The sequence below is a fragment of the Heterodontus francisci genome, chromosome 11 (assembly GCF_036365525.1).
Source record: "Heterodontus francisci isolate sHetFra1 chromosome 11, sHetFra1.hap1, whole genome shotgun sequence".
In the NCBI taxonomy this organism is placed as follows: domain Eukaryota; kingdom Metazoa; phylum Chordata; class Chondrichthyes; order Heterodontiformes; family Heterodontidae; genus Heterodontus; species Heterodontus francisci.
Genome location: NC_090381.1, coordinates 3,619,086 through 3,637,411, shown reverse-complemented (window position 1 = coordinate 3,637,411; position 18,326 = coordinate 3,619,086).

The window sequence follows — 18,326 nt, the reverse complement described above, 5'->3', positions numbered from 1 at the left end:
AGTGTCAGAGAGTGTCAGAGAGTGATAGAGAGTGTCAGAGAGTGTCAGAGAGTGTCTGAGAGTGTCAGAGAGTGTCAGAGAGTGATACAGAGTGATAGAGAGAGTCTGAGAGTGTCAGAGAGTGATAGAGAGTGTCAGCGAGTGATAGAGAGTGTCTGAGAGTGTCAGAGAGAGTCTGAGAGAGTCTGAGAGTGTCTGAGAGTGTGAGAGAGTGTCAGAGTGTGTCAGAGAGAGCCAGAGAGTGATTGAGAGTGTCTGAGAGTGTCAGAGGGTGTCTGAGAGTGTCTGAGAGTGTCAGAGAGTGTCAGAGAGTGTCAGAGAGTGTCTGAGAGTGTCAGAGGGTGTCTGAGAGTGTCAGAGAGTGTCAGAGAGTGTCAGAGAGTGATAGAGAGTGTCAGAGAGTGATAGAGAGTGTCTGAGAGTGTCAGAGTGCGTCAGAGAGTGTCAGAGAGTGTCTGAGTGTGTCAGAGAGTGTCAGAGAGTGATACAGAGTGATAGAGAGAGTCTGAGAGTGTCAGAGAGTGATAGAGAGTGTCAGCGAGTGATAGAGAGTGTCTGAGAGTGTCAGAGAGAGTCTGAGAGAGTCTGAGAGAGTCTGAGAGTGTCTGAGAGTGTGAGAGAGTGTCAGAGTGTGTCAGAGAGAGCCAGAGAGTGATTGAGAGTGTCTGAGAGTGTCAGAGGGTGTCTGAGAGTGTCAGAGAGTGTCAGAGAGTGTCAGAGAGTGTCAGAGAGTGTCAGAGAGTGATAGAGAGTGATACAGAGTGATAGAGAGTGTCTGAGAGTGATAGAGATTGATACAGAGTGATAGAGAGTGTCTGAGAGTGTCAGAGAGAATCTGAGAGTGTCAGAGAGTGTCAGAGAGTGATATAGAGTGTCAGAGAGTGATAGAGAGTGTCTGAGAGTGATAGAGAGTGATACAGAGTGATAGAGAGTGTCTGAGAGTGATACAGAGTGATAGAGATTGTCTGAGAGTGATAGAGAGTGATACAGAGTGATAGAGAGTGTCTGAGAGTGTCAGAGAGAATCTGAGAGTGTCAGAGAGTGATATAGAGTGTCAGAGAGTGATAGAGAGTGTCTGAGAGTGATAGAGAGTGATACAGAGTGATAGAGAGTGTCTGAGAGTGTCTGAGAGTGTCAGAGAGTGTCAGAGAGTGATAAAGAGTGATAAAGAGTGATAGAGAGTGTCTGAGAGTGTCAGAGTGTGTCAGAGAGTGTCAGAGAGTGTCTGAGAGTGTCAGAGAGTGTCAGAGAGTGATACAGAGTGATAGAGAGAGTCTGAGAGTGTCAGAGAGTGATAGAGAGTGTCAGCGAGTGATAGAGAGTGTCTGAGAGTGTCAGAGAGAGTCTGAGAGAGTCTGAGAGAGTCTGAGAGTGTCTGAGAGTGTGAGAGAGTGTCAGAGTGTGTCAGAGAGAGCCAGAGAGTGATTGAGAGTGTCTGAGAGTGTCAGAGGGTGTCTGAGAGTGTCAGAGAGTGTCAGAGAGTGTCAGAGAGTGATAGAGAGTCATACAGAGTGATACAGAGTGATACAGAGTGATAGAGAGTGTCTGAGAGTGATAGAGAGTGATACAGAGTGATAGAGAGTGTCTGAGAGTGTCAGAGAGAATCTGAGAGTGTCAGAGAGTGATATAGAGTGTCAGAGAGTGATAGAGAGTGTCTGAGAGTGATAGAGAGTGATACAGAGTGATAGAGAGTGTCTGAGAGTGATAGAGAGTGATACAGAGTGATAGAGAGTGTCTGAGAGTGTCAGAGAGAATCTGAGAGTGTCAGAGAGTGTCAGAGAGTGATATAGGGTGTCAGAGAGTGATAGAGAGTGTCTGAGAGTGATAGAGAGTGATACAGAGTGATAGAGAGTGTCTGAGAGTGTCTGAGAGTGTCAGAGAGTGTCAGAGAGTGTCAGAGTGTGTCAGAGAGTAATAGAGAGTGATAGAGAGTGTCAGAGAGTGTCATAGAGTGATAGAGAGTGTCAAAGAGTGTCAGAGAGAGATAGAAATTGCTTGAATGTGTCTGAGAGTGTCAGAGAGTGTCAGAGAGTGCCAGAGAGTGATAAAGAGTGATAGAGAGTGTCTGAGAGTGTCAGAGTGCGTCAGAGATTGTCAGAGAGTGATAGAGTGTGATAGAGAGTATCAGAGAGTGTCATTGCGTGATAGAGAGTGTGTGACACTGTCAGAGAGCATCAGAGTGTGTCAGAGTGTGTCAGATTGTGTCAGAGAGCTATAGAGATTGATAGAGAGTGTTTGAGAGTGTCAGAGAGTGATAGAGAGTGTCTGAGAGTGTCAGAGTGAGTCTGAGAGTGTCAGAGAGTGTCAGAGAGTGATAGAGAGTGTCTGAGAGTGAAAGAGAGTGTCTGAGAGTGTGAGAGAGTGTCAGAGTGTGTCAGAGAGTGATAGAGAGCGATACAGAGTGATAGAGAGTGTCTGAGAGTGTCTGAGAGTGTCTGAGAGTGTCAGAGAGTGTCAGCGAGTGTCAGCGAGTGTCAGAGAGTGATACAGAGTGATATAGAGTGTCTGAGAGTGTCAGAGAGTGTCAGAGAGTGATAGAGAGTGTCTGAGAGTGTCAGAGAGTGTCAGAGAGTGTCTGAGAGTGTCAGAGAGTGACAGAGAGTGTCTGCGAGTGTCAGTGATTGTCAGAGAGTGATATAGAGTGTCTGAGAGTGTCTGAGAGTGGCAGAGAGTGATATAGAGTGTCTGAGAGTGTCTGAGAGTGTCAGAGTGTGTCAGAGAGTGATTGAGAGTGTCTGAGACTGTCAGAGAGCGTCAGAGTGTGTCAGAGTGTGTCAGAGTGTGTCAGAGTGTGTCAGAGTGTGTCAGAGAGCGATAGAGATTGATAGAGAGTGTGTGAGAGTGTCTGAGAGTGTCTGAGTGTGTCAGAGAGTGTCAGAGAGTGATAGAGAGTGATACAGAGTGATAGAGAGTGTCTGAGAGTGTCTGAGAGTGTCAGAGAGTGTCAGAGAGTGTCAGAGTGTGTCAGAGAGTAATAGAGAGTGATAGAGTGTGTCAGAGAGTGTCATAGAGTGATAGAGAGTGTCAAAGAGTGTCAGAGAGAGATAGAAAGTGCTTGAATGTGTCTGAGAGTGTCAGAGAGTGTCAGAGAGTGTCAGAGAGTGCCAGAGAGTGCCAGAGAGTGATAAAGAGTGATAGAGAGTGTCTGAGAGTGTCATAGTGCGTCAGAGAGTGTCAGCGAGTGATAGAGTGTGATAGAGAGTATCAGAGAGTGTCATTGCGTGATAGAGAGTGTCAGAGAGTTTCAGAGAGTGATAGAGAGTGTCAGAGAGTGATAGAGAGTGTCAGAAAGTGGTAGAGAGTGATAGAGAGCGTCTGAGAGTGTCCGACAGTTTCAGAGAGTGAGAGAGAGTGTCAGAGAGTGATATAGAGTGATAGTGAGTGTCTGAGAGTGTGAGAGAGTGTCAGAGTGTGTCAGGGAGAGCCAGAGAGTGATTGAGAGTGTCTGAGAGTGTCAGAGAGTGTCAGAGAGTGTCAGAGAGTGATACAGAGTGATACAGAGTGAGAGAGATTGTCTGAGAGTGTCAGTGAGTGTCAGAGAGCGATATCGAGTGTCTGAGAGTGTCTGAGAGTGTCTGAGAGTGGAAGAGAGTGATATAGAGTGTCTGAGAGTGTCTGAGAGTGTCTGAGAGTGTCAGAGATTGTCAGAGTGTGTCAGAGAGTGTCAGAGAGTGGTAGAGAGCGTCTGAGAGTGTCAGAGAGTGTCAGAGAGTGATAGAGAGTGATCGGGAGTGTCAGAGAGTGTCATTGAGTTTCAGAGATTGTCAGAGAGTTTCAGAGAGTGATGGAGAGTGTCAGAGAGTGATAGAGAGTGTCAGCGAGTGATAGAGAGTGTTAGTGAGTGTCTGAGAGTGTTTGAGAGTGTCTGAGAGTGTCTGAGAGTGTCAGAGATTGTCAGAGTGTGTCAGAGAGTGATAGAGAGTGTCTGAGTCTGTCAGAGAGTGTCAGAGTGTGTCAGAGTGTGTCAGAGTGTGTCAGTGTGTGTCAGTGTGTCAGATTGTGTCAGGGAGTGATAGAGATTGATAGAGAGTTTATGAGAGTGTCAGAGAGTGTCTGAGAGTGTCAGAGAGTGTCAGAGCGTGATAGAGAGTGTCTGAGAGTGAAAGAGAGTGTCTGAGAGTGAAAGAGAGTGTCTGAGAGTGTGAGAGAGTGTCAGAGTGTGTCAGAGAGAGCCAGAGAGTGATTGAGAGTGTCTGAGAGTGTCGGAGAGTGTCTGAGAGAGTCAGAGAGTGTCAGAGAGTGATAGAGAGTGTCTGAGAGTGTCAGATAGAGTCTGAGAGTGTCAGAGAGTGTCAGAGAGTGTCAGAGAGTGATAGAGAGTTTCTGAGAGTGAAAGAGAGTGTCTGAGTGTGTGAGTGAGTGTCAGAGTGTGTCAGAGAGAGCCACAGAGTGATTGAGAGTGTCAGAGAGTGTCAGAGAGTGTCAGAGAGTGTCAGAGAGTGTCTGAGAGTGATACAGAGTGTCAGAGAGTGTCAGAGAGTGCCAGAGAGTGATAAAGAGTGATAGAGAGTGTCTGAGAGTGTCAGAGTGCGTCAGAGAGTGTCAGAGAGTGATAGATTGTGATTGAGAGTATCAGAGAGTGTCATTGAGTGATAGAGAGTGTCAGAGAGTTTCAGAGAGTGATAGAGAGTGTCAGAGAGTGATAGAGAGTGTCAGAAAGTGGTAGAGAGTGATAGAGAGCGTCTGAGAGTGTCCGACAGTTTCAGAGAGTGAGAGAGAGTGTCAGAGAGTGATAGAGAGTGTTAGAGAGTGTCAGAGAGTGATATAGAGTGATAGTGAGTGTCTGAGAGTGTGAGAGAGTGTCAGAGTGTGTCAGGGAGAGCCAGAGAGTGATTGAGAGTGTCTGAGAGTGTCAGAGAGTGTCTGAGAGTGTCAGAGAGTGTCAGAGAGTGATACAGAGTGATACAGAGTGATAGAGATTGTCTGAGAGTGTCAGTGAGTGTCAGAGAGCGATATCGAGTGTCTGAGAGTGTCTGAGAGTGTCTGAGAGTGTCAGAGATTGTCAGAGTGTGTCAGAGAGTGATAGAGAGTGTGTGAGACTGTCAGAGAGTGTCAGAGTGTGTCAGAGTGTGTCAGATTGTGTCAGAGAGCTATAGAGATTGATAGAGAGTGTTTGAGAGTGTCACAGAGTGATAGAGAGTGTCTGAGAGTGTCAGAGAGAATCTGAGAGTGTCAGAGAGTGTCAGAGAGTGATAGAGAGTGTCAGAGAGTGATAGAGAGTGTCTGAGAGTGTCAGAGTGAGTCTGAGAGTGTCAGAGAGTGTCAGAGAGTGATAGAGAGTGTCTGAGAGTGAAAGAGAGTGTCTGAGAGTGTGAGAGAGTGTCAGAGTGTGTCAGAGAGTGATAGAGAGCGATACAGAGTGATAGAGAGTGTCTGAGAGTGTCTGAGAGTGTCAGAGAGTGTCAGAGAGTGTCAGAGAGAGTCTGAGAGTGTCAGAGAGTTTCTGAGAGTGTCAGAGAGTGTCTGAGAGTGTCTGAGAGTGTCTGAGAATGTCAGAGAGTGTCGGAGAGTGTCAGGGAGTGTCAGAGAGTGATACAGAGTGATATAGAGTGTCAGAGAGTGTCAGAGAGTGTCTGAGAGTGTCAGAGAGTGTCAGAGAGTGATACAGAGTGATAGAGAGAGTCTGAGAGTGTCAGAGAGTGATAGAGAGTGTCAGCAAGTGATAGAGAGTGTCTGAGAGTGTCAGAGAGAGTCTGAGAGAGTCTGAGAGTGTCTGAGAGTGTGAGAGAGTGTCAGAGTGTGTCAGAGAGAGCCAGAGAGTGATTGAGAGTGTCTGAGAGTGTCAGAGGGTGTCTGAGAGTGTCAGAGAGTATCAGAGAGTGTCAGAGAGTGTCAGAGAGTGCTAGAGAGTGATACAGAGTGATAGAGAGTGTCTGAGAGTGATAGAGAGTGATACAGAGTGATAGAGAGTGTCTGAGAGTGTCAGAGAGAATCTGAGAGTGTCAGAGAGTGTCAGAGAGTGATATAGAGTGTCAGAGAGTGATAGAGAGTGTCTGAGAGTGATACAGAGTGATAGAGAGTGTCTGAGAGTGTTAGAGAGTGATACAGAGTGATAGAGAGTGTCTGAGAGTGTCAGAGAGAATCTGAGAGTGTCAGAGAGTGTCAGAGAGTGATATAGAGTGTCAGAGAGTGATAGAGAGTGTCTGAGAGTGATAGAGAGTGATACAGAGTGATAGAGAGTGTCTGAGAGTGTCTGAGATTGTCAGAGAGTGTCAGAGAGTGTCAGAGTGTGTCAGAATGTGTCAGAGAGTAATAGAGAGTGATAGAGAGTGTCAGAGAGTGTCATAGAGTGATAGAGAGTGTCAAAGAGTGTCAGAGAGAGATAGAAAGTGCTTGAATGTGTCTGAGAGTGTCAGAGAGTGTCAGAGAGTGCCAGAGAGTGATAAAGAGTGATAGAGAGTGTGTGCGACTGTCAGAGAGCGTCAGAGTGTGTCAGAGTGTGTCAGATTGTGTCAGATTGTGTCAGAGAGCTATAGAGATTGATAGAGAGTGTTTGAGAGTGTCAGAGAGTGGTAGAGAGTGTCTGAGAGTGTCAGAGAGAATCTGAGAGTGTCAGAGAGTGATAGAGAGTGTCAGAGAGTGATAGAGAGTGTCTGAGAGTGATGGAGAGTGTCTGAGAGTGTCAGAGTGAGTCTGAGAGTGTCAGAGAGTGTCAGAGAGTGTCTGAGAGTGAAAGAGAGTGTCTGAGAGTGTGAGAGAGTGTCAGAGTGTGTCAGAGAGTGATAGAGAGCGATACAGAGTGATAGAGAGTGTCTGAGAGTGTCTGAGAGTGTCAGAGAGTGTCTGAGAGTGTCTGAGAGTGTCAGAGAGTGTCAGAGAGTGTCTGAGAGTGTCTGAGAATGTCAGAGAATGTCAGAGAGTGTCAGCGAGTGTCAGAGAGTGATACAGAGTGATATAGAGTGTCTGAGAGTGTCAGAGAGTGTCAGAGAGTGATAGAGAGTGTCTGAGTGTGTCAGAGAGTGTCAGAGATTGTCAGCGAGTGTCAGAGAGTGATACAGAGTGATATAGAGTGTCTGAGAGTGTCAGAGAGTGTCTGAGAGTGTCAGAGAGTGTCAGAGAGTGATATAGAGTGTCAGAGAGTGATATAGAGTGTCTGAGAGTGGCAGAGAGTGATATAGAGTGTCTGAGAGTGTCTGAGAGTGTCAGAGTGTGTCAGAGAGTGATAGAGAGTGTCTGAGACTGTCAGAGAGCGTCAGAGTGTGTCAGAGTATGTCAGAGTGTGTCAGATTGTGTCAGAGAGCGATAGAGATTGATAGAGAGTGTGTGAGAGTGTCAGAGAGTGTCTGAGTGTGTCAGAGAGCGTCAGAGAGTGATAGAGAGTGATACAGAGTGATAGAGAGTGTCTGAGAGTGTCCGAGAGTGTCAGAGAGTGTCAGAGAGTGTCAGAGTGTGTCAGAGTGTGTCAGAGAGTAATAGAGAGTGATAGAGAGTGTCAGAGAGTGTCATAGAGTGATAGAGAGTGTCAAAGAGTGTCAGAGAGAGATAGAAAGTGCTTGAATGTGTCTGAGAGTGTCAGAGAGTGTCAGAGAGTGTCAGAGAGTGTCAGAGAGTGCCAGAGAGTGATAAAGAGTGATAGAGAGTGTCTGAGAGTGTCAGAGTGCATCAGAGAGTGTCAGAGAGTGATAGAGTGTGATAGAGAGTATCTGAGAGTGTCATTGCGTGATAGAGAGTGTCAGAGAGTGATAGAGAGTGTCAGAAAGTGGTAGAGAGTGATAGAGAGCGTCTGAGAGTGTCCGACAGTTTCAGAGAGTGAGAGAGAGTGTCAGAGAGTGATATAGAGTGATAGAGAGTGTCTGAGAGTGATAGAGAGTGATACAGAGTGATAGAGAGTCTCTGAGAGTGTCAGAGAGAATCTGAGAGTGTCAGAGAGTGTCAGAGAGTGATATAGAGTGTCTGAGAGTGATAGAGAGTGTCAGAGAGTGATAGAGAGTGATACAGAGTGATAGAGAGTGTCTGAGAGTGTCTGAGAGTGTCAGAGAGTGTCAGAGAGTGTCAGACTGTGTCAGAGAGTAATAGAGAGTGATAGAGAGTGTCAGAGAGTGTCATAGAGTGATAGAGAGTGTCAAAGAGTGTCAGAGAGAGATAGAAAGTGCTTGAATGTGTCTGAGAGTGTCAGAGAGTGTCAGAGAGTGCCAGAGAGTGATAAAGAGTGATAGAGTGTGTCTGAGAGTGTCAGAGTGCGTCAGAGATTGTCAGAGAGTGATAGAGTGTGATAGAGAGTATCAGAGAGTGTCATTGCGTGATAGAGAGTGTGTGAGACTGTCAGAGAGCATCAGAGTGTGTCAGAGTGTGTCAGATTGTGTCATAGAGCTATAGAGATTGATAGAGAGTGTTTGAGAGTGTCAGAGAGTGATAGAGAGTGTCTGAGAGTGTCAGAGAGAATCTGAGAGTGTCAGAGAGTGATAGAGAGTGTCAGAGAGTGATAGAGAGTGTCTGAGAGTGATAGAGAGTGTCTGAGAGTGTCAGAGAGTGTCTGAGAGTGTCAGAGAGTGTCAGAGAGTCATAGAGAGTGTCTGAGAGTGAAAGAGAGTGTCTGAGAGTGTGAGAGAGTGTCAGAGAGCGATACAGAGTGATAGAGAGTGTCTGAGAGTGTCTGAGAGTGTCAGAGAGTGTCTGAGAGTGTCTGAGAGTGTCTGAGAGTGTCAGAGAGTGATAGAGAGTGATACAGAGTGATACAGAGTGATAGAGAGTGTCTGAGAGTGATAGAGATTGATACAGAGTGATAGAGAGTGTCTGAGAGTGTCAGAGAGAATCTGAGAGTGTCAGAGAGTGTCAGAGAGTGATATAGAGTGTCAGAGAGTGATAGAGAGTGTCTGAGAGTGATAGAGAGTGATACAGAGTGATAGAGAGTGTCTGAGAGTGATACAGAGTGATATAGAGTGTCTGAGAGTGATAGAGAGTGATACAGAGTGATAGAGAGTGTCTGAGAGTGTCAGAGAGAATCTGAGAGTGTCAGAGAGTGATATAGAGTGTCAGAGAGTGATAGAGAGTGTCTGAGAGTGATAGAGAGTGATACAGAGTGATAGAGAGTGTCTGAGAGTGTCTGAGAGTGTCAGAGAGTGTCAGAGAGTGATAAAGAGTGATAAAGAGTGATAGAGAGTGTCTGAGAGTGTCAGAGTGTGTCAGAGAGTGTCAGAGAGTGTCTAAGAGTGTCAGAGAGTGTCAGAGAGTGATACAGAGTGATAGAGAGAGTCTGAGAGTGTCAGAGAGTGATAGAGAGTGTCAGCGAGTGATAGAGAGTGTCTGAGAGTGTCAGAGAGAGTCTGAGAGAGTCTGAGAGAGTCTGAGAGTGTCTGAGAGTGTGAGAGAGTGTCAGAGTGTGTCAGAGAGAGCCAGAGAGTGATTGAGAGTGTCTGAGAGTGTCAGAGGGTGTCTGAGAGTGTCAGAGAGTGTCAGAGAGTGTCAGAGAGTGTCAGAGAGTGATAGAGAGTGATACAGAGTGATACAGAGTGATAGAGAGTGTCTGAGAGTGATAGAGAGTGATACAGAGTGATAGAGAGTGTCTGAGAGTGTCAGAGAGAATCTGAGAGTGTCAGAGAGTGTCAGAGAGTGATATAGAGTGTCAGAGAGTGATAGAGAGTGTCTGAGAGTGATAGAGAGTGATACAGAGTGATAGAGAGTGTCTGAGAGTGATACAGAGTGATAGAGTGTGTCTGAGAGTGATAGAGAGTGATACAGAGTGATAGAGAGTGTCTGAGAGTGTCAGAGAGAATCTGAGAGTGTCAGAGAGTGATATAGAGTGTCAGAGAGTGATAGAGAGTGTCTGAGAGTGATAGAGAGTGATACAGAGTGATAGAGAGTGTCTGAGAGTGTCTGAGAGTGTCAGAGAGTGTCAGAGAGTGTCAGAGTGTGTCAGAGAGTAATAGAGAGTGATAGAGAGTGTCAGAGAGTGTCATAGAGTGATAGAGAGTGTCAAAGAGTGTCAGAGAGAGATAGAAATTGCTTGAATGTGTCTGAGAGTGTCAGAGAGTGTCAGAGAGTGCCAGAGAGTGATAAAGAGTGATAGAGAGTGTCTGAGAGTGTCAGAGTGCGTCAGAGATTGTCAGAGAGTGATAGAGTGTGATAGAGAGTATCAGAGAGTGTCATTGCGTGATAGAGAGTGTGTGAGACTGTCAGAGAGCATCAGAGTGTGTCAGAGTGTGTCAGATTGTGTCAGAGAGCTATAGAGATTGATAGAGAGTGTTTGAGAGTGTCAGAGAGTGATAGAGAGTGTCTGAGAGTGTCAGAGAGAATCTGAGAGTGTCAGAGAGTGATAGAGAGTGTCAGAGAGTGATAGAGAGTGTCTGAGAGTGATAGAGAGTGTCTGAGAGTGTCAGAGTGAGTCTGAGAGTGTCAGAGAGTGTCAGAGAGTGATAGAGAGTGTCTGAGAGTGAAAGAGAGTGTCTGAGAGTGTGAGAGAGTGTCAGAGTGTGTCAGAGAGTGATAGAGAGCGATACAGAGTGATAGAGAGTGTCTGAGAGTGTCTGAGAGTGTCAGAGAGGGTCTGAGAGTGTCTGAGAGTGTCTGAGAGTGTCAGAGAGTGTCTGAGAGTGTCTGAGAATGTCAGAGAATGTCAGAGAGTGTCAGAGAGTGTCAGCGAGTGTCAGCGATTGTCAGAGAGTGATACAGAGTGATATAGAGTGTCTGAGAGTGTCAGAGAGTGTCAGAGAGTGATAGAGAGTGTCTGAGAGTGTCAGAGAGTGTCAGAGAGTGTCAGAGAGTGTCAGAGAGTGACAGAGAGTGTCTGCGAGTGTCAGTGATTGTCAGAGAGTGATATAGAGTGTCTGAGAGTGTCTGAGAGTGGCAGAGAGTGATATAGAGTGTCTGAGAGTGTCTGAGAGTGTCAGAGTGTGTCAGAGAGTGATAGAGAGTGTCTGAGAGTGTCAGAGAGCGTCAGAGTGTGTCAGAGTGTGTCAGAGTGTGTCAGAGTGTGCCAGATTGTGTCAGAGAGCGATAGAGATTGATAGAGAGTGTGTGAGAGTGTCAGAGAGTGTCTGAGTGTGTCAGAGAGTGTCAGAGAGTGATAGAGAGTGATACAGAGTGATAGAGAGTGTCTGAGAGTGTCTGAGAGTGTCAGAGAGTGTCAGAGAGTGTCAGAGTGTGCCAGAGAGTAATAGAGAGTGATAGAGTGTGTCAGAGAGTGTCAGAGAGAGATAGAAAGTGCTTGAATGTGTCTGAGAGTGTCAGAGAGTGTCAGAGAGTGTCAGAGAGTGCCAGAGAGTGCCAGAGAGTGATAAAGAGTGATAGAGAGTGTCTGAGAGTGTCAGAGTGCGTCAGAGAGTGTCAGCGAGTGATAGAGTGTGATAGAGAGTATCAGAGAGTGTCATTGCGTGATAGAGAGTGTCAGAGAGTTTCAGAGAGTGATAGAGAGTGTCAGAGAGTGATAGAGAGTGTCAGAAAGTGGTAGAGAGTGATAGAGAGCGTCTGAGAGTGTCCGACAGTTTCAGAGAGTGAGAGAGAGTGTCAGAGAGTGATATAGAGTGATAGTGAGTGTCTGAGAGTGTGAGAGAGTGTCAGAGTGTGTCAGGGAGAGCCAGAGAGTGATTGAGAGTGTCTGAGAGTGTCAGAGAGTGTCAGAGAGTGTCAGAGAGTGATACAGAGTGATACAGAGTGAGAGAGATTGTCTGAGAGTGTCAGTGAGTGTCAGAGAGCGATATCGAGTGTCTGAGAGTGTCTGAGAGTGTCTGAGAGTGGAAGAGAGTGATATAGAGTGTCTGAGAGTGTCTGAGAGTGTCTGAGAGTGTCAGAGATTGTCAGAGTGTGTCAGAGAGTGTCAGAGAGTGGTAGAGAGCCTCTGAGAGTGTCAGAGAGTGTCAGAGAGTGATAGAGAGTGATCGGGAGTGTCAGAGAGTGTCATTGAGTTTCAGAGATTGTCAGAGAGTTTCAGAGAGTGATGGAGAGTGTCAGAGAGTGATAGAGAGTGTCAGCGAGTGATAGAGAGTGTTAGTGAGTGTCTGAGAGTGTTTGAGAGTGTCTGAGAGTGTCTGAGAGTGTCAGAGATTGTCAGAGTGTGTCAGAGAGTGATAGAGAGTGTCTGAGTCTGTCAGAGAGTGTCAGAGTGTGTCAGAGTGTGTCAGTGTGTGTCAGTGTGTCAGATTGTGTCAGGGAGTGATAGAGATTGATAGAGAGTTTATGAGAGTGTCAGAGAGTGTCTGAGAGTGTCAGAGAGTGTCAGAGCGTGATAGAGAGTGTCTGAGAGTGAAAGAGAGTGTCTGAGAGTGAAAGAGAGTGTCTGAGAGTGTGAGAGAGTGTCAGAGTGTGTCAGAGAGAGCCAGAGAGTGATTGAGAGTGTCTGAGAGTGTCGGAGAGTGTCTGAGAGAGTCAGAGAGTGTCAGAGAGTGATAGAGAGTGTCTGAGAGTGTCAGATAGAGTCTGAGAGTGTCAGAGAGTGTCAGAGAGTGTCAGAGAGTGATAGAGAGTTTCTGAGAGTGAAAGAGAGTGTCTGAGTGTGTGAGAGAGTGTCAGAGTGTGTCAGAGAGAGCCACAGAGTGATTGAGAGTGTCAGAGAGTGTCAGAGAGTGTCAGAGAGTGTCTGAGAGTGATACAGAGTGTCAGAGAGTGTCAGAGAGTGCCAGAGAGTGATAAAGAGTGATAGAGAGTGTCTGAGAGTGTCAGAGTGCGTCAGAGAGTGTCAGAGAGTGATAGATTGTGATTGAGAGTATCAGAGAGTGTCATTGAGTGATAGAGAGTGTCAGAGAGTTTCAGAGAGTGATAGAGAGTGTCAGAGAGTGATAGAGAGTGTCAGAAAGTGGTAGAGAGTGATAGAGAGCGTCTGAGAGTGTCCGACAGTTTCAGAGAGTGAGAGAGAGTGTCAGAGAGTGATAGAGAGTGTTAGAGAGTGTCAGAGAGTGATATAGAGTGATAGTGAGTGTCTGAGAGTGTGAGAGAGTGTCAGAGTGTGTCAGGGAGAGCCAGAGAGTGATTGAGAGTGTCTGAGAGTGTCAGAGAGTGTCTGAGAGTGTCAGAGAGTGTCAGAGAGTGATACAGAGTGATACAGAGTGATACAGAGTGATAGAGATTGTCTGAGAGTGTCAGTGAGTGTCAGAGAGCGATATCGAGTGTCTGAGAGTGTCTGAGAGTGTCTGAGAGTGTCAGAGATTGTCAGAGTGTGTCAGAGAGTGATAGAGAGTGTGTGAGACTGTCAGAGAGTGTCAGAGTGTGTCAGAGTGTGTCAGATTGTGTCAGAGAGCTATAGAGATTGATAGAGAGTGTTTGAGAGTGTCAGAGAGTGATAGAGAGTGTCTGAGAGTGTCAGAGAGAATCTGAGAGTGTCAGAGAGTGTCAGAGAGTGATAGAGAGTGTCAGAGAGTGATAGAGAGTGTCTGAGAGTGTCAGAGTGAGTCTGAGAGTCTCAGAGAGTGTCAGAGAGTGATAGAGAGTGTCTGAGAGTGAAAGAGAGTGTCTGAGAGTGTGAGAGAGTGTCAGAGTGTGTCAGAGAGTGATAGAGAGCAATACAGAGTGATAGAGAGTGTCTGAGAGTGTCTGAGAGTGTCAGAGAGTGTCAGAGAGTGTCAGAGAGTGTCAGAGAGTGTCAGAGAGAGTCTGAGAGTGTCAGAGAGTTTCTGAGAGTGTCAGAGAGTGTCTGAGAGTGTCTGAGAGTGTCTGAGAATGTCAGAGAGTGTCGGAGAGTGTCAGGGAGTGTCAGAGAGTGATACAGAGTGATATAGAGTGTCAGAGAGTGTCAGAGAGTGTCTGAGAGTGTCAGAGAGTGTCAGAGAGTGATACAGAGTGATAGAGAGAGTCTGAGAGTGTCAGAGAGTGATAGAGAGTGTCAGCAAGTGATAGAGAGTGTCTGAGAGTGTCAGAGAGAGTCTGAGAGAGTCTGAGAGTGTATGAGAGTGTGAGAGAGTGTCAGAGTGTGTCAGAGAGAGCCAGAGAGTGATTGAGAGTGTCTGAGAGTGTCAGAGGGTGTCTGAGAGTGTCAGAGAGTATCAGAGAGTGTCAGAGAGTGTCAGAGAGTGTCAGAGAGTGTCAGAGAGTGCTAGAGAGTGATACAGAGTGATAGAGAGTGTCTGAGAGTGATAGAGAGTGATACAGAGTGATAGAGAGTGTCTGAGAGTGTCAGAGAGAATCTGAGAGTGTCAGAGAGTGTCAGAGAGTGATATAGAGTGTCAGAGAGTGATAGAGAGTGTCTGAGAGTGATACAGAGTGATAGAGAGTGTCTGAGAGTGATAGAGAGTGATACAGAGTGATAGAGAGTGTCTGAGAGTGTCAGAGAGAATCTGAGAGTGTCAGAGAGTGTCAGAGAGTGATATAGAGTGTCAGAGAGTGATAGAGAGTGTCTGAGAGTGATACAGAGTGATAGAGAGTGTCTGAGAGTGTCTGAGAGTGTCAGAGAGTGTCAGAGAGTGTCAGAGTGTGTCAGAGTGTGTCAGAGAGTAATAGAGAGTGATATAGAGTGTCAGAGAGTGTCATAGAGTGATAGAGAGTGTCAAAGAGTGTCAGAGAGAGATAGAAAGTGCTTGAATGTGTCTGAGAGTGTCAGAGAGTGTCAGAGAGTGCCAGAGAGTGATAAAGAGTGATAGAGAGTGTGTGCGACTGTCAGAGAGCGTCAGAGTGTGTCAGAGTGTGTCAGATTGTGTCAGATTGTGTCAGAGAGCTATAGAGATTGATAGAGAGCGTTTGAGAGTGTCAGAGAGTGGTAGAGAGTGTCTGAGAGTGTCAGAGAGAATCTGAGAGTGTCAGAGAGTGATAGAGAGTGTCAGAGAGTGATAGAGAGTGTCTGAGAGTGATGGAGAGTGTCTGAGAGTGTCAGAGTGAGTCTGAGAGTGTCAGAGAGTGTCAGAGAGTGTCTGAGAGTGAAAGAGAGTGTCTGAGAGTGTGAGAGAGTGTCAGAGTGTGTCAGAGAGTGATAGAGAGCGATACAGAGTGATAGAGAGTGTCTGAGAGTGTCTGAGAGTGTCAGAGAGTGTCTGAGAGTGTCTGAGAGTGTCAGAGAGTGTCAGAGAGTGTCTGAGAGTGTCTGAGAATGTCAGAGAATGTCAGAGAGTGTCAGCGAGTGTCAGAGAGTGATACAGAGTGATATAGAGTGTCTGAGAGTGTCAGAGAGTGTCAGAGAGTGATAGAGAGTGTCTGAGAGTGTCAGAGAGTGTCAGAGAGTGTCAGCGAGTGTCAGAGAGTGATACAGAGTGATATAGAGTGTCAGAGAGTGTCAGAGAGTGTCAGAGATTGTCTGAGAGTGAAAGAGAGTGTCTGAGAGTGTGAGAGAGTGTCAGAGTGTGTCAGAGAGTGATAGAGAGCGATACAGAGTGATAGAGAGTGTCGGAGAGTGTCTGAGAGTGTCAGAGAGTGTCTGAGAGTGTCTGAGAGTGTCAGAGATTGTCAGAGAGTGTCTGAGAGTGTCTGAGAATGTCAGAGAATGTCAGAGAGTGTCAGCGAGTGTCAGAGAGTGATACAGAGTGATATAGAGTGTCTGAGAGTGTCAGAGAGTGTCAGAGAGTGATAGAGAGTGTCAGAGAGTGTCAGAGAGTGTCAGCGAGTGTCAGAGAGTGATACAGAGTGATATAGAGTGTCTGAGAGTGTCAGAGAGTGTCTGAGAGTGTCAGAGAGTGTCAGAGAGTGATATAGAGTGTCAGAGAGTGATATAGAGTGTCTGAGAGTGGCAGAGAGTGATATAGAGTGTCTGAGAGTGTCTGAGAGTGTCAGAGTGTGTCAGAGAGTGATAGAGAGTATCTGAGACTGTCAGAGAGCGTCAGAGTGTGTCAGAGTATGTCAGAGTGTGTCAGATTGTGTCAGAGAGCGATAGAGATTGATAGAGAGTGTGTGAGAGTGTCAGAGAGTGTCTGAGTGTGTCAGAGAGCGTCAGAGAGTGATAGAGAGTGATACAGAGTGATAGAGAGTGTCTGAGAGTGTCCGTGAGTGTCAGAGAGTGTCAGAGAGTGTCAGAGTGTGTCAGAGTCTGTCATAGAGTAATAGAGAGTGATAGAGAGTGTCAGAGAGTGTCATAGAGTGATAGAGAGTGTCAAAGAGTGTCAGAGAGAGATAGAAAGTGCTTGAATGTGTCTGAGAGTGTCAGAGAGTGTCAGAGAGTGTCAGAGAGTGTCAGAGAGTGCCAGAGAGTGATAAAGAGTGATAGAGAGTGTCTGAGAGTGTCAGAGTGCATCAGAGAGTGTCAGAGAGTGATAGAGTGTGATAGAGAGTATCTGAGAGTGTCATTGCGTGATAGAGAGTGTCAGAGAGTTTCAGAGAGTGATAGAGAGTGTCAGAGAGTGATAGAGAGTGTCAGAAAGTGGTAGAGAGTGATAGAGAGCGTCTGAGAGTGTCCGACAGTTTCAGAGAGTGAGAGAGAGTGTCAGAGAGTGATATAGAGATGATAGAGAGTGTCTGAGAGTGATAGAGAGTGATACAGAGTGATAGAGAGTGTCTGAGAGTGTCAGAGAGAATCTGAGAGTGTCAGAGAGTGTCAGAGAGTGATATAGAGTGTCTGAGAGTGATAGAGAGTGTCTGAGAGTGATAGAGAGTGATACAGAGTGATAGAGAGTGTCTGAGAGTGTCTGAGAGTGTCAGAGAGTGTCAGAGAGTGTCAGAGTGTATCAGAGAGTAATAGAGAGTGATAGAGAGTGTCAGAGAGTGTCGTAGAGTGATAGAGAGTGTCAAAGAGTGTCAGAGAGAGATAGAAAGTGCTTGAATGTGTCTGAGAGTGTCAGAGAGTGTCAGAGAGTGCCAGAGAGTGATAAAGAGTGATAGAGTGTGTCTGAGAGTGTCAGAGTGCGTCAGAGATTGTCAGAGAGTGATAGAGTGTGATAGAGAGTATCAGAGAGTGTCATTGCGTGATAGAGAGTGTGTGAGACTGTCAGAGAGCGTCAGAGTGTGTCAGATTGTGTCAGAGAGCTATAGAGATTGATAGAGAGTGTTTGAGAGTGTCAGAGAGTGATAGAGAGTGTCTGAGAGTGTCAGAGAGAATCTGAGAGTGTCAGAGAGAGATAGAGAGTGTCAGAGAGTGATAGAGAGTGTCTGAGAGTGATAGAGAGTGTCTGAGAGTGTCAGAGAGTGTCTGAGAGTGTCAGAGAGTGTCAGAGAGTGATAGAGAGTGTCTGAGAGTGAAAGAGAGTGTCTGAGAGTGTGAGAGAGTGTCAGAGTGTGTCAGAGAGTGATAGAGAGCGATACAGAGTGATAGAGAGTGTCTGAGAGTGTCTGAGAGTGTCAGAGAGTGTCTGAGAGTGTCTGAGAGTGTCTGAGAGTGTCAGAGAGTGATAGAGAGTGATACAGAGTGATACAGAGTGATAGAGAGTGTCTGAGAGTGATAGAGATTGATACAGAGTGATAGAGAGTGTCTGAGAGTGTCAGAGAGAATCTGAGAGTGTCAGAGAATGTCAGAGAGTGATATAGAGTGTCAGAGAGTGATAGAGAGTGTCTGAGAGTGATAGAGAGTGATACAGAGTGATAGAGAGTGTCTGTGAGTGATACAGAGTGATAGAGAGTGTCTGAGAGTGATAGAGAGTGATACAGAGTGATAGAGAGTGTCTGAGAGTGTCAGAGAGAATCTGAGAGTGTCAGAGAGTGATATAGAGTGTCAGAGAGTGATAGAGAGTGTCTGAGAGTGATAGAGAGTGATACAGAGTGATAGAGAGTGTCTGAGAGTGTCAGAGTGTGTCAGAGAGTGTCAGAGAGTGTCTGAGAGTGTCAGAGAGTGTCAGAGAGTGATACAGAGTGATAGAGAGAGTCTGAGAGTGTCAGAGAGTGATAGAGAGTGTCAGCGAGTGATAGAGAGTGTCTGAGAGTGTCAGAGAGAGTCTGAGAGAGTCTGAGAGAGTCTGAGAGTGTCTGAGAGTGTGAGAGAGTGTCAGAGTGTGTCAGAGAGAGCCAGAGAGTGATTGAGAGTGTCTGAGAGTGTCAGAGGGTGTCTGAGAGTGTCAGAGAGTGTCAGAGAGTGTCAGAGAGTGATAGAGAGTGATACAGAGTGATACAGAGTGATAGAGAGTGTCTGAGAGTGATAGAGAGTGATACAGAGTGATAGAGAGTGTCTGAGAGTGTCAGAGAGAATCTGAGAGTGTCAGAGAGTGTCAGAGAGTGATATAGAGTGTCAGAGAGTGATAGAGAGTGTCTGAGAGTGATTGAGAGTGATACAGAGTGATAGAGAGTGTCTGAGAGTGATACAGAGTGATAGAGAGTGTCTGAGAGTGATAGAGAGTGATACAGAGTGATAGAGAGTGTCTGAGAGTGTCAGAGAGAATCTGAGAGTGTCAGAGAGTGTCAGAGAGTGATATAGAGTGTCAGAGAGTGATAGAGAGTGTCTGAGAGTGATAGAGAGTGATACAGAGTGATAGAGAGTGTCTGAGAGTGTCTGAGAGTGTCAGAGAGTGTCAGAGAGTGTCAGAGTGTGTCAGAGAGTAATAGAGAGTGATAGA